Consider the following 14226-nt stretch of genomic DNA (forward strand, 5'->3'; position numbering starts at 1 on the left):
CGAGCTCACCGCGCCCCGCGCGCGCGCGCGCGAGCTCCCCGCGGCCCGCGCCGGCGGTTTCCGAGCTCACCGCGCCCCGCGCGCGCGCGCGCGAGCTCCCCGCGGCTCGCGCCGGCGATTTCCGAGCTCACCGCGCCCCGCGCGCGCGCGCGAGAGCTCCCCGCGGCCCGCGCCGGCGATTTGCGAGCTCACCGCGGCCCGCGCCGGCGATTTCCGAGCTCACCGCGCCCCGCGCGCGCGCGCGCGAGCTCCCCGCGGCCCGCGCCGGCGATTTCCGAGCTCACCGCGCCCCGCGCGCGCGCGCGCGAGCTCCCCGCGGCCCGCGCCGGCGATTTCCGAGCTCACCGCGCCCCGCGCGCGCGCGCGCGCGAACTCACCGCGGACCGCACCGCCGATGTCCGAGCTCACTGCGGCCCGCGCTGGCTTGTGCGATCTCACAACGGCTCGCGCTCGCGTGAGCAACCTCTCCGCGGCCCGCGCCAGCGATATCCGAGCTCACCGCGCCCCGCGCGCGCGCGCGCGAGCTCACCGCGGCCCGAGCTGGCGATTTCCGAGCTCACCGCGCCCCGCGCGCGCGCGCGCGAGCTCACCGCGGCCCGCGCCAGCGATTTCTGAGCTCACCGCGTCCCGCGCTCGCGCGCGCGAACTCACCGGGGCCCGCGCCGGCGATTTCCGAGCTCACCGCGGCCCGCGCTGGTGTGTGCGATCGCACCACGGCCCGCGCTCGCGTGTGCGAGCTCACCGCGGCCCGCGCCGGCGATTTCCGAGCTCACCGCGCCCTGCGCGAGCGCGCGCGAGCTGCCCGCGGCCCGCGCCGGCGATTTCCGAGCTCACCGCGCCCCGCGCGCGCGCGCGCGAGCTCCCCGCGGCCCGCGCCGGCGATTTCCGAGCTCACCGCGCCCCGCGCGCGCGCGCGCGAGCTCCCCGCGGCCCGCGCCGGCGATTTCCGAGCTCACCGCGCCCCGCGCGCGCGCGCGCGAGCTCCCCGCGGCCCGCGCCGGCGATTTCCGAGCTCACCGCGCCCCGCGCGCGCGCGCGCGAGCTGCCCGCGGCCCGCGCCGGCGATTTCCGAGCTCACCGCGCCCCGCGCGCGCGCGCGCGAGCTCCCCGCGGCCCGCGACGGCGATTTCCGAGCTCACCGCGCCACGCGCGCGCGCGCGCGAGCTCCCCGCGGCCCGCGCCCGCGATTTCCGAGCTCACCGCGCCCCGCGCGCACGCGCGCGAGCTCCCCGCGGCCCGCGCCGGCGATTTCCGAGCTCACCGCGCCCCGCGCGCGCGAGCGCGAGCTCCCCGCGGCCCGCGCCGGCGATTTCCGAGCTCACCGCGCCCCGCGCGCGCGCGCGAGAGCTCCCCGCGGCCCGCGGCGGCGATTTCCGAGCTCACCGCGCCCCGCGCGCGCGAGCGCGAGCTCCCCGCCGCCCGCGCCGGCGATTTCCGAGCTCACCGCGTTCCGCGCGCGCGCGCGCGAGCTCCCCGCGGCCCGCGCCGGCGATTTCCGAGCTCACCGCGCCCCGCGCGCGCGCGCGCGAGCTCCCCACGGCCCGCGCCGGCGATTTCCGAGCTCACCGCGTTCCGCGCGCGCGCCCGCGAGCTCCCAGCGGCCCGCGCCGGCGATTTCCGAGCTCACCGCGCCCCGCGCGCGCGCGCGCGAGCTGCCCGCGGCCCGCGCCGGCGATTTCCGATCTCACCGCGCCCCGCGCGCGCGCGCGCGAGCCGCCCGCGGCATGCGCCGGCGATTTCCGAGCTCACCGCGCCCCGCGCGCGCGCGCGCGAACTCCCCGCGGCCCGCGCCGGCGATTTCCGAGCTCACCGCGCCCCGTGCGCGCGCGCGCGAGCTCCCCGCGGCCCGCGCCGGCGATTTCCGAGCTCACCGCGGCCCGCGCCGGCGATTTGCGAGCTCACCGCGGCCCGCGCCGGCGATTTCCGAGCTCACCGCGCCCCGCGCGCGCGCGCGCGAGCTCCACGCGGCCCGCGCCGGCGATTTCCGTGCTCACCGCGCCCCGCGCGCGCGCGCGCGAGCTCCCCGCGGCCCGCGCCGGCGATTTCCGAGCTCACCGCGCCCCGCGCGCGCGCGCGCGAGCTCCCCGCGGCCCGCGCCGGCGATTTCCGAGCTCACCGCACCCCAGGCGCGCGCGCGCGTGCTCCCCGCGGCCCGCGCCGGCGATTTCCGATCTCACCGCGCCCCGCGCGCGCGGGCGCGAGCTCCCCGCGGCCCGCGCCGGCGATTTCCGAGCTCACCGCGCCCCGCGCGCGCGCGCGCGAGCTCCCCGCGGCCCGCGCCGGCGATTTCCGAGCTCACCGCGCCTCGCGCGCGCGCGCGCGAGCTCCCCGCGGCCCGCGCCGGCGATTTCCGAGCTCACCGCGCCCCGCGCGCGCGCGCGCGAGCTCCCCGCGGCCCGCGCCGGCGATTTGCGAGCTCACCGCGGCCCGCGCCGGCGATTTCCGAGCTCACCGCGCCCCGCGCGCGCGCGCGCGAGCTCCCCGCGGCCCGCGCCGGCGATTTCCGAGCTCACCGCGCCCCGCGCGCGCGCGCCGGCGATTTCCGAGCTCACCGCGCCCCGCGCGCGCGCGCGCGAGCTCACCGCGGCCCGCGCCGGCGATTTCCGAGCTCACCGCGCCCCGCGCGCGCGCGCGCGAGCTCCTCGCGGCCCACGCCGGCGATTTCCGAGCTCACCGCGCCCCGCGCGCGCGCGCGCGAGCTCCCCGCGGCCCGCGCCGGCGGTTTCCGAGCTCACCGCGCCCCGCGCGCGAGCTCCCCGCGGCTCGCGCCGGCGATTTCCGAGCTCACCGCGCCCCGCGCGCGCGCGCGCGAGCTCCCCGCGGCCCGCGCCGGCGATTTGCGAGCTCACCGCGGCCCGCGCCGGCGATTTCCGAGCTCACCGCGCCCCGCGCGCGCGCGCGCGAGCTCCCCGCGGCCCGCGCCGGCGATTTCCGAGCTCACCGCGCCCCGCGCGCGCGCGCGCGAGCTCCCCGCGGCCCGCGCCGGCGATTTCCGAGCTCACCGCGCCCCGCGCGCGCGCGCGCGAACTCACCGCGGACCGCACCGCCGATGTCCGAGCTCACTGCGGCCCGCGCTGGCTTGTGCGATCTCACAACGGCTCGCGCTCGCGTGAGCAACCTCTCCGCGGCCCGCGCCAGCGATATCCGAGCTCACCGCGCCCCGCGCGCGCGCGCGCGAGCTCACCGCGGCCCGAGCTGGCGATTTCCGAGCTCACCGCGCCCCGCGCGCGCGCGCGCGAGCTCACCGCGGCCCGCGCCGGCGATTTCTGAGCTCACCGCGTCCCGCGCTCGCGCGCGCGAACTCACCGGGGCCCGCGCCGGCGATTTCCGAGCTCACCGCGGCCCGCGCTGGTGTGTGCGATCGCACCACGGCCCGCGCTCGCGTGTGCGAGCTCACCGCGGCCCGCGCCGGCGATTTCCGAGCTCACCGCGCCCTGCGCGAGCGCGCGCGAGCTCACCGCGGCCCGCGCCGGCGATTTCCGAGCTCACCGCAGCACGCGCTCGCGTGTGCTAGCACACCGCGGCCCGCACTGGCGTTTTTCGAACTCACCGCGGCCCGCGTTGGTGTGTGCGAGCTCACTGCGGCCCACGCTCGCGTGTGCGAGCTCACCGCGGCCCGCGCTCGCGTGTGCGTGCTCACCGCGGCCCGCGCTCGCGTGTGCGAGCTCACCGCGTCCCGCGCGCGCCCGCGCGAGCTCACCGCGGCTCGCGCTGGCTTGTGCGAGCTCACCGCGAGCCGCACTGTCGTTTTTCGATCTCACAGCGGCCCGCGCTCAGGTTTGCGTGCCCACCGCGGCCCGCGCTTGCGTGTGCGAACTCACCGCGGCCCGTGCTCGCGTGTGCGAGCTCACCGCAGCCCTCGCTGGCGTTTTTCGAGCTCACCGCGGCCCGCTCTGGCGTGTGGGATCTCACCGCGGCCCGCGCTCGCGTTTGCGAGCTCACCGCGGGCGGCGCCGGCGATTTCCGAGCTCACCGCGGCCCGCTCTCGCGTGTGCGAGCTCACCGCGGCCCGCGCTGTCGTGTGCGAGCTCACCGCGGCCCGCGCTGGCGTGTGGGATCTCACCGAGGCCCGGGCTCGCGTGTGCGAGCTCACAGCGGCCCGCGCGCGCGCGCGCGAGCTCACCGCGGGCCGCGCCGGCGATTTCCGAGCTCACCGCGTCACGCGCTCGCGTGTGCTAGCACACCGCGGCCCGCACTGGCGTTTTTCGAACTCACCACGGCCCGCGTTGGTGTGTGCGAGCTCACTGCGGCCCACGCTCGCGTGTGCGAGCTCACCGCACCCCGCGCACGCGCGCGCGAGCTCACCGCGGCTCGCGCTGGCTTGTGCGAGCTCACCGCTAGCCGCACTGTCGTTTTCCGATCTCACAGCGGCCCGCGCTCAGGTTTGCGGGCTCACCGCGGCCCGCGCTTGCGTGTGCGAACTCACCGCGGCCCGCGCTGGCGTGTGCGAGCTCACAGCGGCCCGCGCCGGCGATTTCCGAGATCACCGCGCCCCGCGTGCGCTCTCGCGAACTCACCGCGGCCCGTACCGGCGATGTCCGAGCACACCGCGTCCCGCGCGCGCGCGCGCGAGCTAACCGCGGCCCGCGCTCGCGTGTGCGAACTCACCGCGGCCCGCGCTGGCGTGTGGGATCTCACCGCGGCCCGCGCACGCGTGTGCGAGCTCACCGCGGCCCGCGCTCGCGTGTGCGAACTCACCGCGGCCCGCGCTAGAGTGTGGGATCTCTCCGCGGCCCGCGCTCGCGTGTGCGAGCTCACCGCGGCCCGCGCCGGCGATTTCCGAGCTCACCGCGGCCCGCGCTGGTGTGTGCGATCGCACCACGGCCCGCGCTCGCGTGTGCGAGCTCACCGCGGCCCGCGCCGGCGATTTCCGAGCTCACCGCGCCCTGCGCAAGCGCGCGCGAGCTCACCGCGGCCCGCGCCGGCGATTTCCGAGCTCACCGCAGCACGCGCTCGCGTGTGCTAGCACACCGCGGCCCGCACTGGCGTTTTTCGAACTCACCGCGGCCCGCGTTGGTGTGTGCGAGCTCACTGCGGCCCACGCTCGCGTGTGCGAGCTCACCGCGGCCCGCGCTCGCGTGTGCGTGCTCACCGCGGCCCGCGCTCGCGTGTGCGAGCTCACCGCGAGCCGCACTGTCGTTTTTCGATCTCACAGCGGCCCGCGCTCAGGTTTGCGTGCCCACCGCGGCCCGCGCTTGCGTGTGCGAACTCACCGCGGCCCGTGCTCGCGTGTGCGAGCTCACCGCAGCCCTCGCTGGCGTTTTTCGAGCTCACCGCGGCCCGCTCTGGCGTGTGGGATCTCACCGCGGCCCGCGCTCGCGTTTGCGAGCTCACCGCGGGCGGCGCCGGCGATTTCCGAGCTCACCGCGGCCCGCTCTCGCGTGTGCGAGCTCACCGCGGCCCGCGCCGGCGATTTCCGAGCTCACCGCGCCCGGCGCGCGCGCGCGCGAGCTCCCCGCGGCCCGCGCCGGCGATTTCCGAGCTCACCGCACCCCAGGCGCGCGCGCGCGTGCTCCCCGCGGCCCGCGCCGGCGATTTCCGATCTCACCGCGCCCCGCGCGCGCGCGCGCGAGCTCACCGCGGCCCGCGCCGGCGATTTCTGAGCTCACCGCGTCCCGCGCTCGCGCGCGCGAACTCACCGGGGCCCGCGCCGGCGATTTCCGAGCTCACCGCGGCCCGCGCTGGTGTGTGCGATCGCACCACGGCCCGCGCTCGCGTGTGCGAGCTCACCGCGGCCCGCGCCGGCGATTTCCGAGCTCACCGCGCCCTGCGCGAGCGCGCGCGAGCTCACCGCGGCCCGCGCCGGCGATTTCCGAGCTCACCGCAGCACGCGCTCGCGTGTGCTAGCACACCGCGGCCCGCACTGGCGTTTTTCGAACTCACCGCGGCCCGCGTTGGTGTGTGCGAGCTCACTGCGGCCCACGCTCGCGTGTGCGAGCTCACCGCGGCCCGCGCTCGCGTGTGCGTGCTCACCGCGGCCCGCGCTCGCGTGTGCGAGCTCACCGCGTCCCGCGCGCGCCCGCGCGAGCTCACCGCGGCTCGCGCTGGCTTGTGCGAGCTCACCGCGAGCCGCACTGTCGTTTTTCGATCTCACAGCGGCCCGCGCTCAGGTTTGCGTGCCCACCGCGGCCCACGCTTGCGTGTGCGAACTCACCGCGGCCCGTGCTCGCGTGTGCGAGCTCACCGCAGCCCTCGCTGGCGTTTTTCGAGCTCACCGCGGCCCGCTCTGGCGTGTGGGATCTCACCGCGGCCCGCGCTCGCGTTTGCGAGCTCACCGCGGGCGGCGCCGGCGATTTCCGAGCTCACCGCGGCCCGCTCTCGCGTGTGCGAGCTCACCGCGGCCCGCGCTGTCGTGTGCGAGCTCACCGCGGCCCGCGCTGGCGTGTGGGATCTCACCGAGGCCCGGGCTCGCGTGTGCGAGCTCACAGCGGCCCGCGCGCGCGCGCGCGAGCTCACCGCGGGCCGCGCCGGCGATTTCCGAGCTCACCGCGTCACGCGCTCGCGTGTGCTAGCACACCGCGGCCCGCACTGGCGTTTTTCGAACTCACCACGGCCCGCGTTGGTGTGTGCGAGCTCACTGCGGCCCACGCTCGCGTGTGCGAGCTCACCGCACCCCGCGCACGCGCGCGCGAGCTCACCGCGGCTCGCGCTGGCTTGTGCGAGCTCACCGCTAGCCGCACTGTCGTTTTCCGATCTCACAGCGGCCCGCGCTCAGGTTTGCGGGCTCACCGCGGCCCGCGCTTGCGTGTGCGAACTCACCGCGGCCCGCGCTGGCGTGTGCGAGCTCACAGCGGCCCGCGCCGGCGATTTCCGAGATCACCGCGCCCCGCGTGCGCTCTCGCGAACTCACCGCGGCCCGTACCGGCGATGTCCGAGCACACCGCGTCCCGCGCGCGCGCGCGCGAGCTAACCGCGGCCCGCGCTCGCGTGTGCGAACTCACCGCGGCCCGCGCTGGCGTGTGAGATCTCACCGCGGCCCGCGCACGCGTGTGCGAGCTCACCGCGGCCCGCGCTCGCGTGTGCGAACTCACCGCGGCCCGCGCTAGCGTGTGGGATCTCTCCGCGGCCCGCGCTCGCGTGTGCGAGCTCACCGCGGCCCGCGCCGGCGATTTCCGAGCTCACCGCGGCCCGCGCTGGTGTGTGCGATCGCACCACGGCCCGCGCTCGCGTGTGCGAGCTCACCGCGGCCCGCGCCGGCGATTTCCGAGCTCACCGCGCCCTGCGCGAGCGCGCGCGAGCTCACCGCGGCCCGCGCCGGCGATTTCCGAGCTCACCGCAGCACGCGCTCGCGTGTGCTAGCACACCGCGGCCCGCACTGGCGTTTTTCGAACTCACCGCGGCCCGCGTTGGTGTGTGCGAGCTCACTGCGGCCCACGCTCGCGTGTGCGAGCTCACCGCGGCCCGCGCTCGCGTGTGCGTGCTCACCGCGGCCCGCGCTCGCGTGTGCGAGCTCACCGCGTCCCGCGCGCGCCCGCGCGAGCTCACCGCGGCTCGCGCTGGCTTGTGCGAGCTCACCGCGAGCCGCACTGTCGTTTTTCGATCTCACAGCGGCCCGCGCTCAGGTTTGCGTGCCCACCGCGGCCCGCGCTTGCGTGTGCGAACTCACCGCGGCCCGTGCTCGCGTGTGCGAGCTCACCGCAGCCCTCGCTGGCGTTTTTCGAGCTCACCGCGGCCCGCTCTGGCGTGTGGGATCTCACCGCGGCCCGCGCTCGCGTTTGCGAGCTCACCGCGGGCGGCGCCGGCGATTTCCGAGCTCACCGCGGCCCGCTCTCGCGTGTGCGAGCTCACCGCGGCCCGCGCTGTCGTGTGCGAGCTCACCGCGGCCCGCGCTGGCGTGTGGGATCTCACCGAGGCCCGGGCTCGCGTGTGCGAGCTCACAGCGGCCCGCGCGCGCGCGCGCGAGCTCACCGCGGGCCGCGCCGGCGATTTCCGAGCTCACCGCGTCACGCGCTCGCGTGTGCTAGCACACCGCGGCCCGCACTGGCGTTTTTCGAACTCACCACGGCCCGCGTTGGTGTGTGCGAGCTCACTGCGGCCCACGCTCGCGTGTGCGAGCTCACCGCACCCCGCGCACGCGCGCGCGAGCTCACCGCGGCTCGCGCTGGCTTGTGCGAGCTCACCGCTAGCCGCACTGTCGTTTTCCGATCTCACAGCGACCCGCGCTCAGGTTTGCGGGCTCACCGCGGCCCGCGCTTGCGTGTGCGAACTCACCGCGGCCCGCGCTGGCGTGTGCGAGCTCACAGCGGCCCGCGCCGGCGATTTCCGAGATCACCGCGCCCCGCGTGCGCTCTCGCGAACTCACCGCGGCCCGTACCGGCGATGTCCGAGCACACCGCGTCCCGCGCGCGCGCGCGCGAGCTAACCGCGGCCCGCGCTCGCGTGTGCGAGCTCACAGCGGCCCGCGCCGGCGATTTCCGAGATCACCGCGCCCCGCGTGCGCTCTCGCGAACTCACCGCGGCCCGCGCTGGCGTGTGGGATCTCACCGCGGCCCGCGCACGCGTGTGCGAGCTCACCGCGGCCCGCGCTCGCGTGTGCGAACTCACCGCGGCCCGCGCTAGCGTGTGGGATCTCTCCGCGGCCCGCGCTCGCGTGTGCGAGCTCACCGCGGCCCGCGCCGGCGATTTCCGAGCTCACCGCGGCCCGCGCTGGTGTGTGCGATCGCACCACGGCACGCGCTCGCGTGTGCGAGCTCACCGCGGCCCGCGCCGGCGATTTCCGAGCTCACCGCGCCCTGCGCGAGCGCGCGCGAGCTCACCGCGGCCCGCGCCGGCGATTTCCGAGCTCACCGCAGCACGCGCTCGCGTGTGCTAGCACACCGCGGCCCGCACTGGCGTTTTTCGAACTCACCGCGGCCCGCGTTGGTGTGTGCGAGCTCACTGCGGCCCACGCTCGCGTGTGCGAGCTCACCGCGGCCCGCGCTCGCGTGTGCGTGCTCACCGCGGCCCGCGCTCGCGTGTGCGAGCTCACCGCGTCCCGCGCGCGCCCGCGCGAGCTCACCGCGGCTCGCGCTGGCTTGTGCGAGCTCACCGCGAGCCGCACTGTCGTTTTTCGATCTCACAGCGGCCCGCGCTCAGGTTTGCGTGCCCACTGCGGCCCGCGCTTGCGTGTGCGAACTCACCGCGGCCCGTGCTCGCGTGTGCGAGCTCACCGCAGCCCTCGCTGGCGTTTTTCGAGCTCACCGCGGCCCGCTCTGGCGTGTGGGATCTCACCGCGGCCCGCGCTCGCGTTTGCGAGCTCACCGCGGGCGGCGCCGGCGATTTCCGAGCTCACCGCGGCCCGCTCTCGCGTGTGCGAGCTCACCGCGGCCCGCGCCGGCGATTTCCGAGCTCACCGCGCCCGGCGCGCGCGCGCGCGAGCTCCCCGCGGCCCGCGCCGGCGATTTCCGAGCTCACCGCACCCCAGGCGCGCGCGCGCGTGCTCCCCGCGGCCCGCGCCGGCGATTTCCGATCTCACCGCGCCCCGCGCGCGCGCGCGCGAGCTCCCCGCGGCCCGCGCCGGCGATTTCCGAGCTCACCGCGCCCCGCGCGCGCGCGCGCGAGCTCCCCGCGGCCCGCGCCGGCGATTTGCGAGCTCACCGCGGCCCGCGCCGGCGATTTCCGAGCTTACCGCGCCCCGCGCGCGCGCGCGCGAGCTCCCCGCGGCCCGCGCCGGCGATTTCCGTGCTCACCGCGCCCCGCGCGCGCGAGCCGGCGATTTCCGAGCTCACCGCGCCCCGCGCGCGCGCGCCGGCGATTTCCGAGCTCACCGCGCCCCGCGCGCGCGCGCGCGAGCTGCCCGCGGCCCGCGCCGGCGATTTCCGAGCTCACCGCGCCCCGCGCGCGCGCGCGCGAGCTCCTCGCGGCCCACGCCGGCGATTTCCGAGCTCACCGCGCCCCGCGCGCGCCCGCGAGCTCCCCGCGGCCCGCGCCGGCGGTTTCCGAGCTCACCGCGCCCCGCGCGCGCGCGCGCGAGCTCCCCGCGGCTCGCGCCGGCGATTTCCGAGCTCACCGCGCCCCGCGCGCGCGCGCGCGAGCTCCCCGCGGCCCGCGCCGGCGATTTGCGAGCTCCCCGCGGCTCGCGCCGGCGATTTCTGAGCTCACCGCGTCCCGCGCTCGCGCGCGCGAACTCACCGGGGCCCGTGCCGGCGATTTCCGAGCTCACCGCGGCCCGCGCTGGTGTGTGCGATCGCACCACGGCCCGCGCTCGCGTGTGCGAGCTCACCGCGGCCCGCGCCGGCGATTTCCGAGCTCACCGCGCCCTGCGCGAGCGCGCGCGAGCTGCCCGCGGCCCGCGCCGGCGATTTCCGAGCTCACCGCGCCCCGCGCGCGCGCGCGAGCTCCCCGCGGCCCGCGCCGGCGATTTCCGAGCTCACCGCGCCCCGCGCGCGCGCGCGCGAGCTCCCCGCGTCCCGCGCCGGCGATTTCCGAGCTCACCGCGCCCCGCGCGCGCGCGCGCGAGCTCCCCGCGGCCCGCGCCGGCGATTTCCGAGCTCACCGCGCCCCGCGCGCGCGCGCGCGAGCTCCCCGCGGTCCGCGCCGGCGATTTCCGAGCTCACCGCGCCCCGCGCGCGCGCGCGCGAGCTCCCCGCGGCCCGCGCCGGCGATTTCCGAGCTCACCGCGCCACGCGCGCGCGCGCGCGAGCCGCCCGCGGCATGCGCCGGCGATTTCCGAGCTCACCGCGCCCCGCGCGCGCGCGCGCGAGCTGCCCGCGGCCCGCGCCGGCGATTTCCGAGCTCACCGCGCCCCGCGCGCGCGCGCGCGAGCTCCCCGCGGCCCGCGACGGCGATTTCCGAGCTCACCGCGCCACGCGCGCGCGCGCGCGAGCTCCCCGCGGCCCGCGCCCGCGATTTCCGAGCTCACCGCGCCCCGCGCGCACGCGCGCGAGCTCCCCGCGGCCCGCGCCGGCGATTTCCGAGCTCACCGCGCCCCGCGCGCGCGAGCGCGAGCTCCCCGCGGCCCGCGCCGGCGATTTCCGAGCTCACCGCGCCCCGCGCGCGCGCGCGAGAGCTCCCCGCGGCCCGCGGCGGCGATTTCCGAGCTCACCGCGCCCCGCGCGCGCGAGCGCGAGCTCCCCGCGGCCCGCGCCGGCGATTTCCGAGCTCACCGCGTTCCGCGCGCGCGCGCGCGAGCTCCCCGCGGCCCGCGCCGGCGATTTCCGATCTCACCGCGCCCCGCGCGCGCGCGCGCGAGCCGCCCGCGGCATGCGCCGGCGATTTCCGAGCTCACCGCGCCCCGCGCGCGCGCGCGAACTCCCTGCGGCCCGCGCCGGCGATTTCCGAGCTCACCGCGCCCCGTGCGCGCGCGCGCGAGCTCCCCGCGGCCCGCGCCGGCGATTTCCGAGCTCACCGCGGCCCGCGCCGGCGATTTGCGAGCTCACCGCGGCCCGCGCCGGCGATTTCCGAGCTCACCGCGCCCCGCGCGCGCGCGCGCGAGCTCCACGCGGCCCGCGCCGGCGATTTCCGTGCTCACCGCGCCCCGCGCGCGCGCGCGCGAGCTCCCCGCGGCCCGCGCCGGCGATTTCCGAGCTCACCGCGCCCCGCGCGCGCGCGCGCGAGCTCCCCGCGGCCCGCGCCGGCGATTTCCGAGCTCACCGCACCCCAGGCGCGCGCGCGCGTGCTCCCCGCGGCCCGCGCCGGCGATTTCCGATCTCACCGCGCCCCGCGCGCGCGGGCGCGAGCTCCCCGCGGCCCGCGCCGGCGATTTCCGAGCTCACCGCGCCCCGCGCGCGCGCGCGCGAGCTCCCCGCGGCCCGCGGCGGCGATTTCCGAGCTCACCGCGCCCCGCGCGCGCGAGCGCGAGCTCCCCGCGGCCCGCGCCGGCGATTTCCGAGCTCACCGCGTTCCGCGCGCGCGCGCGCGAGCTCCCCGCGGCCCGCGCCGGCGATTTCCGATCTCACCGCGCCCCGCGCGCGCGCGCGCGAGCCGCCCGCGGCATGCGCCGGCGATTTCCGAGCTCACCGCGCCCCGCGCGCGCGCGCGAACTCCCTGCGGCCCGCGCCGGCGATTTCCGAGCTCACCGCGCCCCGTGCGCGCGCGCGCGAGCTCCCCGCGGCCCGCGCCGGCGATTTCCGAGCTCACCGCGGCCCGCGCCGGCGATTTGCGAGCTCACCGCGGCCCGCGCCGGCGATTTCCGAGCTCACCGCGCCCCGCGCGCGCGCGCGCGAGCTCCACGCGGCCCGCGCCGGCGATTTCCGTGCTCACCGCGCCCCGCGCGCGCGCGCGCGAGCTCCCCGCGGCCCGCGCCGGCGATTTCCGAGCTCACCGCGCCCCGCGCGCGCGCGCGCGAGCTCCCCGCGGCCCGCGCCGGCGATTTCCGAGCTCACCGCACCCCAGGCGCGCGCGCGCGTGCTCCCCGCGGCCCGCGCCGGCGATTTCCGATCTCACCGCGCCCCGCGCGCGCGGGCGCGAGCTCCCCGCGGCCCGCGCCGGCGATTTCCGAGCTCACCGCGCCCCGCGCGCGCGCGCGCGAGCTCCCCGCGGCCCGCGCCGGCGATTTCCGAGCTCAACGCGCCTCGCGCGCGCGCGCGCGAGCTCCCCGCGGCCCGCGCCGGCGATTTCCGAGCTCCCCGCGGCCCGCGCCGGCGATTTCCGAGCTCACCGCGCCCCGCGCGCGCGCGCGCGAGCTCCCCGCGGCCCGCGCCGGCGATTTGCGAGCTCACCGCGGCCCGCGCCGGCGATTTCCGAGCTCACCGCGCCCCGCGCGCGCGCGCGCGAGCTCCCCGCGGCCCGCGCCGGCGATTTCCGAGCTCACCGCGCCCCGCGCGCGCGCGCGCGAGCTGCCCGCGGCCCGCGCCGGCGATTTCCGAGCTCACCGCGCCCCGCGCGCGCGCGCGCGAGCTCCTCGCGGCCCACGCCGGCGATTTCCGAGCTCACCGCGCCCCGCGCGCGCGCGCGCGAGCTCCCCGCGGCTCGCGCCGGCGATTCCCGAGCTCACCGCGCCCCGCGCGCGCGCGCGCGAGCTCCCCGCGGCCCGCGCCGGCGATTTGCGAGCTCACCGCGGCCCGCGCCGGCGATTTCCGAGCTCACCGCGCCCCGCGCGCGCGCGCGCGAGCTCACCGCGGCCCGAGCTGGCGATTTCCGAGCTCACCGCGCTCCGCGCGCGCGCGCGCGAGCTCACCGCGGCCCGCGCCGGCGATTTCTGAGCTCACCGCGTCCCGCGCTCGCGCGCGCGAACTCACCGGGGCCCGCACCGGCGATTTCCGAGCTCACCGCGGCCCGCGCTGGTGTGTGCGATCGCACCACGGCCCGCGCTCGCGTGTGCGAGCTCACCGCGGCCCGCGCCGGCGATTTCCGAGCTCACCGCGCCCTGCGCGAGCGCGCGCGAGCTCACCGCGGCCCGCGCCGGCGATTTCCGAGCTCACCGCAGCACGCGCTCGCGTGTGCTAGCACACCGCGGCCCGCACTGGCGTTTTTCGAACTCACCGCGGCCCGCGTTGGTGTGTGCGAGCTCACTGCGGCCCACGCTCGCGTGTGCGAGCTCACCGCGGCCCGCGCTCGCGTGTGCGTGCTCACCGCGGCCCGCGCTCGCGTGTGCGAGCTCACCGCGTCCCGCGCGCGCCCGCGCGAGCTCACCGCGGCTCGCGCTGGCTTGTGCGAGCTCACCGCGAGCCGCACTGTCGTTTTTCGATCTCACAGCGGCCCGCGCTCAGGTTTGCGTGCCCACCGCGGCCCGCGCTTGCGTGTGCGAACTCACCGCGGCCCGTGCTCGCGTGTGCGAGCTCACCGCAGCCCTCGCTGGCGTTTTTCGAGCTCACCGCGGCCCGCTCTGGCGTGTGGGATCTCACCGCGGCCCGCGCTCGCGTTTGCGAGCTCACCGCGGGCGGCGCCGGCGCTTTCCGAGCTCACCGCGGCCCGCTCTCGCGTGTGCGAGCTCACCGCGGCCCGCGCTGTCGTGTGCGAGCTCACCGCGGCCCGCGCTGGCGTGTGGGATCTCACCGAGGCCCGCGCTCGCGTGTGCGAGCTCACAGCGGCCCGCGCGCGCGCGCGCGAGCTCACCGCGGGCCGCGCCGGCGATTTCCGAGCTCACCGCGTCACGCGCTCGCGTGTGCTAGCACACCGCGGCCCGCACTGGCGTTTTTCGAACTCACCACGGCCCGCGTTGGTGTGTGCGAGCTCACTGCGGCCCACGCTCGCGTGTGCGAGCTCACCGCACCCCGCGCACGCGCGCGCGAGCTCACCGCGGCTCGCGCTGGCTTGTGCGAGCTCACCGCTAGCCGCACTGTCGTTTTCCGATCTCACAGCGGCCCG

The sequence above is a fragment of the Vespula vulgaris genome, chromosome 2 (genome assembly GCF_905475345.1).
Source record: "Vespula vulgaris chromosome 2, iyVesVulg1.1, whole genome shotgun sequence".
Taxonomy (NCBI): Eukaryota; Metazoa; Arthropoda; class Insecta; order Hymenoptera; family Vespidae; genus Vespula; species Vespula vulgaris.